The following is an 11,391-nucleotide window of genomic DNA, read 5'->3' as shown; positions in this document are numbered from 1 at the left end:
AATCAAATTGCTCTAAGTACTATGGTACTTAACATCTGAGGTCGTCAGTCCCCTAGACTTAGAATTATTTAAACCTAACTAACCTAAGGACACCACACACATCCATTCCCGATGCAGGATTCGAGCCTGCGACCGTAGCAGCAGCGCGGTTCCGGACTGAAGCGCCTAGAACCGCTAGGCCATAGCGTCCAGCAAGATGTACTCAGGTAGCAGACATTTCTCACCAGTGTCGCGGACAATTTGAAGGTTCCGAGCAGTTTTTAAATTCCCAGTTTCCACAGGCTGTCGCTATGTGTGGGGAATGACACGGAAGCGGACGCGTCAGAGGAGAAGATTAGTGTTGAACGTCCCATCGACATCGAAGTCATTAGAGACGGAGCAAAATCTCGGATTAGGAAGGGACACTTCGTCTTCAGGCAACGAGAGGCCTACCGGGACCATACGACCGCCGTGACCTCAGTGGAGGGTGCGGATAGGAGGGGCGTGGAGTCAGCACACCGCTCTCCCGGTAGTTATGATGGTATTCTTGACCGAAGCCGCTACTATTCGGTCGAGTAGCTCCTCAATTGGCATCACGAGGCTGAGTGCATCTCGAAAAATGGCAACAGCGCATGGCGGCCTGGATGGTCACCCATCTAAGTGCCGACCACGCCCGGCTGCGCTTAACTTCGGTGATCTCACGGGAACCGGTGTATCCACTGCGGCTAGGCCGTTGCCACGGATTAGGAAAGGACGAAGAAGGAAATCGGCCGCGTCGTTTCAAAGGATCCATCCCGGCATTTTCCTTAAGCGATTTAGGGAGATCACGGAAAACTCAAATCAAGATGGCTGAACGCGGGTTAGAACCGTCGTCCTCCAGAATGTGAGTCCAGTGTGTTAACCGCTGCGCTGTTCCGCTCGAGGACGCGTCAGAGTTGTGTCGCCATAGGCGTGCCCGCTGGAGAGGACGGGGCTACGGCCGACCGCTGATTAGCTGCAGCGGCGTGGCATTGTTCTGCAGCGTCCGCAGCCACCAGGGGGAGCGCGGCCTGCCGGCGCCCCAGACAACGGCGCGTGGCGCTCCGCGAACGCAGTGAGCGGGCTGCGGCACTCATTACCCGCGACGCCTTCTGCCGCCGGCGCGCCCGCCAGGCGACGCTGCATCCACTGTGCACAGCCGCCACAATAGCAGATCCTCGCCTCACAGCCTTATTATGCCTTTTCCCTCGTTACTGCATCCGAAAACAACAGCGGGAGACTCTCTCAGCAGAGACGAATTAGCAGAGATGAGGGAAATCCCTCTCATGCTGTGCTGTGTCCTTCATAGCAGTGATTATTTTACACGCATACTTTCAGACAGTTTTAAATGGATAGTACACCATACACGTTACAGCTTTAACAATAGTGTGTTACGCTACGTGAGTGTGAAATGACGTCCATCATCAAACGTTTACTTGCGTAAGTTTATAAGATTAAATAGACGTCATTTAGCTCCAGTATGGTGGACGTAGAGGAATGATGGGCAAAATTTAAGCAGACTGTAAATCATATTCTGGAGAGGGGTGACGGATAGAAAAAAAACACCATTGTTTAATACTGAAATTCGAATGATGCTGAGGAAGCAGAGGCTGTTGCATTCTAGATTGAAAAGAGAACGCACAAATGATGGGAAGCGAAGGTTAGTAGAGATTCGTACGTCTGTGAAAAGATCCATGTTGGAAGCATACAACAACTACCACCGTCACACCTTAGTAGAAGCTCTGGCAGAGAACCCGTGAAAGTTATGGTCTTATGTAAAATAGCTAAGCGGGTCAAGGTCTTCCATTGAGTCCCTTGTTGACCAGTCTGCTGTGGCAGTTGAAAACACTGTAGCAATGCGAAAGCCGAACCTTTAAATCTCACGTTAAAGAAATCATTCGCACAGGAGAATCGTACAAACATACCGTCATTTGCCCATCGGACAGACTGCAGTATGGATGACATAGTTATAAGCAAGCATGCCTGGCGTACTGAAACAACAGAGATGATAGATAAACTACAGTGGAAGACTCTGCAGGAGAGACGCTCAGTAGCTCGGTACGGGCTTTTGTTAAAGTTTCGAGAACATACCTTCACCGAAGAGTCAAGCAGTATATTGCTCCCTCCTACGTATATCTCGCGAAGAGACCATGAGGATAAAATCAGAGAGATTAGAGCCCACAGAGAAGCATACCGACAATCCTTCTTTCCACGAGCAATACGAGACTGGAATAGAGGGGAGAACCGATAGAGGTACTCAGGGTACCCTTCGCCACACACCGTCACGTGGCTTGCGGAGTATGGATGTAGATGTAGATGTAGATGAAAGGTCTGAAGGTAAATAATCACCAGGTCCGGATGGAATCCCATTTAGGTTTTACAAACAGTACTCTACTATTGGCTCCTTACCTAGGCTTCGTTTATCGTGAATGTCTCGCCCAAAGTTCGCAGCGACTGGGTAAAAGCACGCGTGACACCAGTTCATAAGAAGGATAAAAGAACAGACTCGCTAAATTACAGACCAATATCCCCAAGTTGGGTAGGCTGCAGAACCCTTGAACATATCCTCAGTTCGAATATAGCAAACTTTCTTGAGACAGAGAAGCCTGTGTCAACGAATCAGCATGGTTTTGGAAAGCATCGCCCGTGCGAAATTCAGCTTGCTCTTTTCTCGCATGAGATTTTGCGAACAATGGATGAGCGGCAAGAGGCGGATTCCAAGTTTCTATATTTCCGGAAATCATTTGACACAGTGCCCCATTACAGGCTGCTAACGAAGATACGAGCATACTGAATAAACTCGCAGCTATCTGAGTGACTCACAGACATCTTAAGTAACAGAACCTGGTATGTTGGTCTGGACGGCGAGTGTTCATCAGAGCCGGCCGCGGTGGCCGTGCGGCTCTAGGCACTTCAGTCCGGAACCGCGTGACTGCTACGGTCGCAGGCTCAAATCCTGCCTCGGGCATGGATGTGTGCGATGCCCTTAGGTTAGTTAGGTTTCAGTAGTTCTAAGTTCTAGGGGACTGCTGACCTCAGATGTTGAGTCCCGTAGTGCTCAGAGCCATTTTTTGTTCATCAGAGACAAGGGTATCGTCAGGAGTGCCTCAGAGAAGTGCGACAGGACTGCTGTTTTTCTCTATGTACATAAATGATTTGGCGGACAGAATGTGCAGCAATCTCGAGTTGTTTGCTGATGATGTCGTTGCGTACGGTAAGGCGACGAAGTTGAGCCACTGTATGAAGACACACGACGACTTAAACAAAATTTCCGGTTGGTGTGATGAATGGTAGCTAGCTCTAAATGTAGAAAAAGGTAAGTTAATATACATGAGTAGGGAGAACACACCTGTCATGTTCGGATACAGTGTTACGATTAGTATTAAATATCTGGGCGTAGCGCTGCAAAGCGATATTAAATGGAACGAGCATGTGCGAACTGTGATAGGGAAGGCGAATGGTCGACTTCTGTTGACTGGGAGAATTTTGCGAATGAGTGGTTCACTGCAAAAGAGACCGCATATAGGACGCTGGTGAGACTTATTCTTGAGTGATTCTCGAGTGTTTGGAATGAAGGATGATATTGAAGCACTTAAATACACACGTGGAATTTTCTGATACGAGTTGTCCAGAAAGGCGTGGCAACAGCCCTCTTTGTAAATCTCTTCGTTAGGTTGCCTGTCTGCAGGTGTGAATTAATTCTAGCGACCAGAGGGAAACAGTAGAATTACAGGTGCTATTTGTGACTATAAGATTTCTGCAACCTTCAGCAGGCTTCCAATTACCAGTGCGTCAGTAACAGATAGCTATAAAATGCCGCACGTACCAACTTATTCTATAATACCTTCCCTGGATCACGTAAATCCAAATTGTGCTGAAAGGGTTAAACACAAGCGCTGGACAATGCCTCTAACGGCAAAATGACAATCCATACCATCTGCTCTTTCTTTCTGTACCGGAACACACTACAACATCCTAGAAGCCTTTTCAAATTAGAGGACGACTGCAACCTACCTTCATTCTTGTTCGTACACCGCATCATTCCGAAAGGCTTTTCGACGCTTTGTAGCCTGCAATGAAGTAGTTTCGTTCTGATTAGGTAGTCACTGAATCTTTCGCATCTTCAGTCTCAATATTTTATCCATTCTTTTGCCGAAACAGATTTCATCTTCAGACACAACGACCATTTTAACAAAAAGGGATCCAAGTTGCGGAAGTAGATAATATATATGATGAACAAGACTTCAGTACAGATAAAACACAACGAAGGGTTACTAGCACTTCGAATATACACTGCGATGCACAATTACAGAATTACGTTTTCGAAACCCTGTAATTGTCTTTCATTGCGACGCAGAGGTCTGATTTTGACTCCCTCTGTAATGTTGCAAAAGCATGGTGCCCTGTGACGTCGTTCTCCATCTAGAAAACGCAAAAAGCAGCAAGGTATCGATGAATGCGGAAAATAGGCCAGAGCTCATATTTCATGTAAGTGTGAAGTGGATTAATGATGTCACATTGGCACCAAATTCCACTACGTTTCTGACATATGCCACTGTGCACTTGTCACACCGCGTCTTCCCACACTTCACTCCTTTCCTTGAGGCCTCTGCGATGTAAGTTAGAACCATGGTACCTAGCATAGAGGTCAAGCTGTTTTTTTTATTATTATTTTACTTTTGGCTGACTGAGGAAAAATCCTTCTGCACACTGCCGCTCAGGAGCGACACGTAAAGGCTTCAGGTGGTGGCATAAAGAGCGTCAATAGAACTACCTCTGGCGTTCATTCCTACACATTACGTGGGCGAAAACGACAGTGCGATGAGCAACAAGGCGACGTTCTCGACAACCTTTGATATTATTGACACCCGCTGGATGGTTCAACCCTCCTCTAAGGATATCGTGTGCCAGCATCCGAACTTGAAGTGACCGCCCATCTTTGGAGCGTAGTGCGACCGCAATTTTGTGTTCTGATATACAGAGTGGAACCTCTATGGACTTAAAAAAAACCATTCGACGACATTTCAACGTAATACTGAGCACTAAAGGATGCTTATGCTTAATAAGCCTTACTATTTCGCGTCCTCCGCTGATTGGAGTGGTGGATTTGGGGGGGGGGGGGGGGGGGAAGGGGTCGGAAGAAGGGCGTGGTATTGACACTTGCTTGAATAAAACGGCAAAGGGTTCCTCTGATAGATCACCCAGGTTGGCTGCAGCACCCTCAGTAATACACAAATGATTGTTGGGGACTTTAAAATATACCTGTGCAGAGACATCTCGTCGTGGAGACAGGCGTTTGCAGACAGTGTACACTGGGGCTTAGGCTCGACCCAGCAGGTATGCGGAATGAGGAGGGGTACTAGGGGGCTGCCTGACTGGAGGCGACTAGGACTCTGTCACGGGAGGTATCTGTATATGCACATTTCTAAAGTGCTCAGTAAAGATGGGTAAGTGGCACTGAGAGTGTTGTCGAACTGTGGGTCCCTCTGCCGCTTTGTTCAAGTGTAAATGTCACGTTTTCATAATCAGCAATGCAAATTTATGCGTTTTCAGTTCCCCTCCACACCCCTAACCCCCAAGCTTCAGATTCCCACGACTCAGGAGGGCTGAAAAAGATAAATTCCTCTTTTCCACTTCCTGATATTCGTAAAACGTTCAAATTTCGGCGAATAGCCTTGAACATTCCTTAGTGATGCCACCCTGAATGCCATAGCAAAAGTAGCAGTCACTCTGCACTCCAGAGGCTTGCTATCAATTTCCGTGGGGTTGCTCTCCCAAAAAGTCCTTACAGAACGATTGAATTGTCCTCGAAGTGCGAACAGTGTCAAAGATTCTCAAAAACATCATGCTCTTGCTGCTTCTTGTTGTTGTGGTCTTCAGTCCAGAGACCGGTTTGGTGCAGCCATCCACGCTACTCTGTCTTGCGCAAGCCTCTTCATCTCAGAGTAACTACTACAACCTACATCCTTCTGAATCTGCTTAGTGTATTTATCTCTTGATCTCCCTCTACGATTTTTACCCTCCACGCTGCCCTCCAATGCTAAATTGGTGATCCCTTGATGCCTCAGAACGTTTCCTACCAACCGATCCCTTCTTCTAATGAAGTTGTGCCACAAATTTTTCTTCTCCCCACTTCTATTCAGTATCGCCTCATTAGTTACATGATATACCCATCTAATCTTCAGCATTCTTCTGTAGCACCACCCGACGAAAGCTTCTATTCTCTTCTTGTATAAACTATTTACGTCCATGTTTCACTTCCATACATAGCTACACTCTATGTAAATACTTTCAGAAAGGACTTCCTGACACGTAAATCTATACTCGATGTTAAGAAATTTCTCTTCTTGAGAAACGGTTTTCTTGCCGTTAGCAGTCTACATTTTATATCCTTTCTATTTCGATCATCATCAGCTGTTTTGCTGACCAAATACCAAATGTCATCTATTACTTTAAGTATCTCATTTCCTAATCTGTTTCCCTCAGCATCACTGGATTTAATTCGACTGCATTGCATTATCCTCGTTTTGCTTTTGTTGATGTTCATCTTGTACCCGACTTTCGAGACACTGTCCATTCCGTTCAGCTGCTCTTCCAGCTCAATTGCTGTCTCTGAAAGGATAACTGTGTTGTTTATCGCATTGAAAGTTGTCGTTTTCGATTGCAAGATGTGTGGAAGTCAACGCCCCAGGGAAAAGGGTGTTTCAATTGACGTCCTTTATGCCACCCCCTGAGGCCCTTTCGTGTCGATTCTCAGAGAGAATGTGTCTGAAATGTCTTCTTTGGCCACGCATAAGAAAATACCGTAATTTCATCGCTTGGTGTCGCCGTTCTGAGATAACATCGCGAAGTTGTCAAAAGAAGGGGTTAAATGTACGTAAGACGTACCGTGACGACCTTCTCACATGTGACACACCCACGGTAGCGTTGGGTAGAAGTGTGGGGAAATTTGGTGCCAGTGTGACATCATTAAACTATCCTACATCTCACATTAAGTTCTGAGCTCCGGCCTTTTCTTCGCATGTATCGACAACTCGCTGTTTGTTGAAGTGGAGAATAACGTCACAGGGCGTCACGCATTTGCTTCATTACAGAGAGAGGTTGCACGAACCTTTGAGCCAAATATCAAATTTCTACGTCGTAATGGGAGGCAATCACGAGATTTCGAAGAAGTGATCCACTAATAGTAGTGCGCAGTGTGTTCGCCCATGACACTTGTAAGTAGGCTGTTTAGGTTTTTTTATTGGCAACGCCACCTCTGTGTAAAAATCACTGGCTGTGCTGTGTGCAGTCTGTGGCTAGTTTGCATTGTTGTCTGCCATTGTAGTGTTGGGCAGCGGCAGCTGGATGTGAACAGCGCGTAGCGTTGCGCAGTTGGAGGTGAGCAGCCAGCAGTGGTGGATGTGCGGAGAGAGATGGCGGAGTTTTGAAATTTTTCATGAACTGCTATATATATTATGACTGTTAAGGTAAATACATTGTTTGGTCTCTATTAAAATCTTTCATTTGCTAACTATGCCTATCAGTAGTTAGTGCCTTCCGTAGTTTGAATCTTTTATTTAGCTGGCAGTACTGGTGCTCGCTGTATTGCAGTAGTTCGAGAAACCATGATTTTTGTGAGGTAAGTGATTTGTGAAACGTATAGGTTAATGTTAGTCAGAGCCATTCTTTTGTAGGGATTTTTGAAAGTCAGATTGCGTTGCGCTAAAAATATTGTATGTCAGTTTAAGCACAGTCACGTATATAATTGATCTAAGGGGACGTTTCATATGTCGACCCTTAGCCTAGGATACCTCACTGAAATCTTCCGATTTTTTTCTTGTAGTTTGTGTAATTAGTGTAGCTTTTGTTTATTGCTAGCTCGTAATTGTAGAGAAAATCTCCTTTGTAGTTGCAGTCTTTCATTGTTGCACAATAAAACAGTTGTGGCATGCATGTAGATTTGCACCAAGTATTTCGCAGCTGCGCCTGCAATTAACGAGATATTATTTTCAGTGCTATGTTAATGTGTTCTCTTATTGTTGCTCTTAAAATTGTGTTTTTCTGTGTTATCGTGTGAAATATTGTGACAATAATGGCGCGTGAAAAACGTAATACTAGGCTCCAAAGTAAACTGAGAAATGACAGTGAAGACGAAAGCAGTGTTTTAGCGCCACCGAGTAATGAATTACCTAATGTTCAAAGTAGTAATTTGGTAATTGTACATAGGGAAATGAAGCGGGCTGCAAACAATGGCGTAGGCAGTGAAACAGTTAGTGAACAGGGAAGCATTATCAATCGATCGCTTGGCAACAGCTCGCCTCAGGAATCGGAAATGACAGGACACAATTTTGCAAATACTGTAGATTCAGGTTTTGCGTCCTCACCGTTTTCTCAGATAAGTCAAGACACATTTTCGGCTTGTCAAAATGTGAATGTTGCCGATGCAAATGCACTGTCGAAAAGCGTAGATGAACAGATTCCAGACACTAATGCATTGTTATTACAGCTAATGCAACAAATGGAACAACACCAGAGAGAAACACAGCAAAAGCTTCAAAAGTTAGACACAATGGAGCAAAATCTTCAAAAGTTAGACACAGTGGAACAAAATCTTAAAAAATTAGACACAATGGAACAAAATCTTCAAAAGTTAGACTCATTGGAACAAACTCTTGAACAAACACGTGAAGATTTAACTACTGAGTTACATAATATTGAATCGAAATGTCAAAAAGTCTGTAATGACGTAAAAACTCAAATTTGTGAACATTTTCAACCTATTTTTTCGCGGCATGAAAATGCATTACAGAATCATGAAGCAGCCATAAAAGAACTGCAAACTATTGTTCATGAAAATCATGAGACCGTGCAAGCTAAATTTGACTCAGTTGCATCTACCGATTCGGTTACGCAACTTGCAAAAACTCAGGAAAACTTAAAGGACACAGTAGATACTCTGAAACTTGGTTCAGAAAAATACACTGAGGAAATAAGTACACTATCGGAGAAAGTAGCCGAACTTTCGGATCAGTTCACTAACTTATCTACAAAGGTACATGATGATCTGAATGACACAAGACCCGTAGCCTTCACTGACACAGAAGAGCATGAACGAATTAGAAAATTCAAACGAAATCAAAATCAAATCAATACACAGTACAAAAGAGAAATCCGGGAAGTACAAGATCAGTTGACGCTGGTAATACAAGAATTACGTATTTCAGAGGACACTCGCGCTCCAATACGGGAAGAGGGACATAGAAATACGGAACAGCCACAAAATAAAAACACAGGGCACTTCGGAAATTATGAAAGAAATTGGCAAGGTGCACCGAATTTTGAAATGGAACCGCCGAAACGACGTAACAATGACCGATATGCGACTCGCCGACATGACTTTGACTATAAGCTGTTCATTACTACACGTAAATTCAAAACATTTAAGAATTCTGGCAACGTCATTCATCCAAAAGCATGGCTCCATCAATTGTCTCATTGTTTTCCTCCCAACTGGTCATTAGAACACAGATTAGAATTTTTGTGTGGCTATTTAGAGAATGAACCAGCTGTAAGAATGCGATCGGTCATTCACGATTGTCACAGTGAAGGAGAATTTTACCATGCCTTCCTCTCAGTATATTGGTCTCAAGCCACACAAGACCGAGTAAACCATGGCATCATAATGATGAAACATTTCGAACAATCTGAATTTTCCAGTCTTGTGAAATATTTTGAAGACATGTTGCACAAGAATCAGTACCTGTCAAACCCATACAGCCCCTCAGAACTCATCCACATTTGCTTAATCAAATTGCCTGAACATTTACGACATATTATTTTGGCAGGACGTTGCAAAGACGACATTGAAGCTTTTCAGGGACTGTTACAAGAACTGGAAATTGACACAGACAGTCGCGGGATGCGAAAACAGGAAAACAATCACTACAGGTCACATCCGTCACAATTCCGTGACGACAGAAACAATAACTGGACACAAGTCTATTCTTACAACGCAAATCGTGACCAAAACAGACACCACCCATATAACAACCACTGGCAGAGTAATAATAGTTACAGAGAAAGATCGCATTTCCGTAGTAATGACTATCACAGAGACAATCAGAGAAACAGACAATTTGGGAACCAAAATAATTATTATCAAGGGAGACAGAATAACTTTAGACGCAACGGTCCAGCACGCAGTTACGATTCAGGGAGAAATTCTCCACCACTTAACCGACAAGAAAGAAACTACAGGAACTACCGACATGACGACAGACGATATGATCGTAACGACAGACCTGAATTGCATCAGAACTGGCGGGATTCAAATAGAGCAGGGCCCTCTCAAGGAGGTGAATTTGTAGAAGTTAGGTCTCCAATCCCCAATAACAACGCGCGCCAACAAAGAGACAATAGGCAATGACTCATACCGCTGGCAGACACAAAACGTACGTATGAAACGTCCCCTTTGATCAATTATATACGTGACTGTGCTTAAACTGACATACAATATTTTTAGCGCAACGCAATCTGACTTTCAAAAATCCCTACAAAAGAGTGGCCCTGACTAACATTAACCTATACGTTCCACAAATCACTTACCTCACAAAAATCTTGGTTACTCGAACTACTGCAATACAGCGAGCACCACTACTGCCAGCTAAATAAAAGATTCAAACTACGGAAGGCACTAACTACTGATAGGCATAGTTAGCTAATGAAAGATTTTAATAGAGACCAAACAATGTATTTACCTTAATAGTCATAATATATATAGCAGTTCATGAAAAATTTCAAAACTCCGCCATCTCTCTCCGCACATCCACCACTGCTGGCGGCTCACCTCCAATTGCACAACGCTACGCGCTGTTCACATCCAGCTGCCGCTGCCCAACACTACAATGGCAGACAACAATGCAAACTAGCCATAGACTGCACACAGCACAGCCAGTGACTTTTATACAGAGATAGCGTTGCCAATAAAAAAACTTAAACAGCCTACTCACATAGCATCTTAGATGACCCACCAATACCATTATTTCTACAAGGTCTGCAGTGGGTCTGCACCTTTGGTGACCCACCAATACCATACTCTCTGCCAGGACTACAGTGGGTCTACTCTGTGATGACCTACCTACCAGTATTCTTCAAAACTTCGAATGACTCTACTGTGGGTTTGCTCTGTTGTGGACCAATACCTGTCTGCATGTCAAGAGTCAGCACTGTCTTTCCGTTGGAACGACAACACTAGTTCTTCAAGACTGCATGGAAATCCACTACTTCTGTGTGCATTCTCTTTTACTGTTCAGACTTTGAAAAAAAAGGAAAAAAACTGCAATTTTACTCTGATGAATCAGGACTGTCTTTATAGACTGTGAGAAAATTTTAGCTTTTGACCAACATTGTATC

The 11,391-nt window shown here is 44.3% G+C and overlaps 1 pseudogene; it reads right to left on the bottom strand.

The window, feature by feature from the left end:
• Positions 1–599: 599 nt before the first annotated feature.
• LOC124724148 lies at positions 600–717 on the bottom strand (annotated as a pseudogene).
• Positions 718–11,391: the final 10,674 nt, after the last annotated feature.

The sequence above is a fragment of the Schistocerca piceifrons genome, chromosome 1 (genome assembly GCF_021461385.2).
Source record: "Schistocerca piceifrons isolate TAMUIC-IGC-003096 chromosome 1, iqSchPice1.1, whole genome shotgun sequence".
NCBI classification, from domain to species: domain Eukaryota; kingdom Metazoa; phylum Arthropoda; class Insecta; order Orthoptera; family Acrididae; genus Schistocerca; species Schistocerca piceifrons.
The sequence above is the reverse complement of the archived record's forward strand: the minus strand, read 5'-3'. Positions and strand labels throughout refer to the sequence as shown.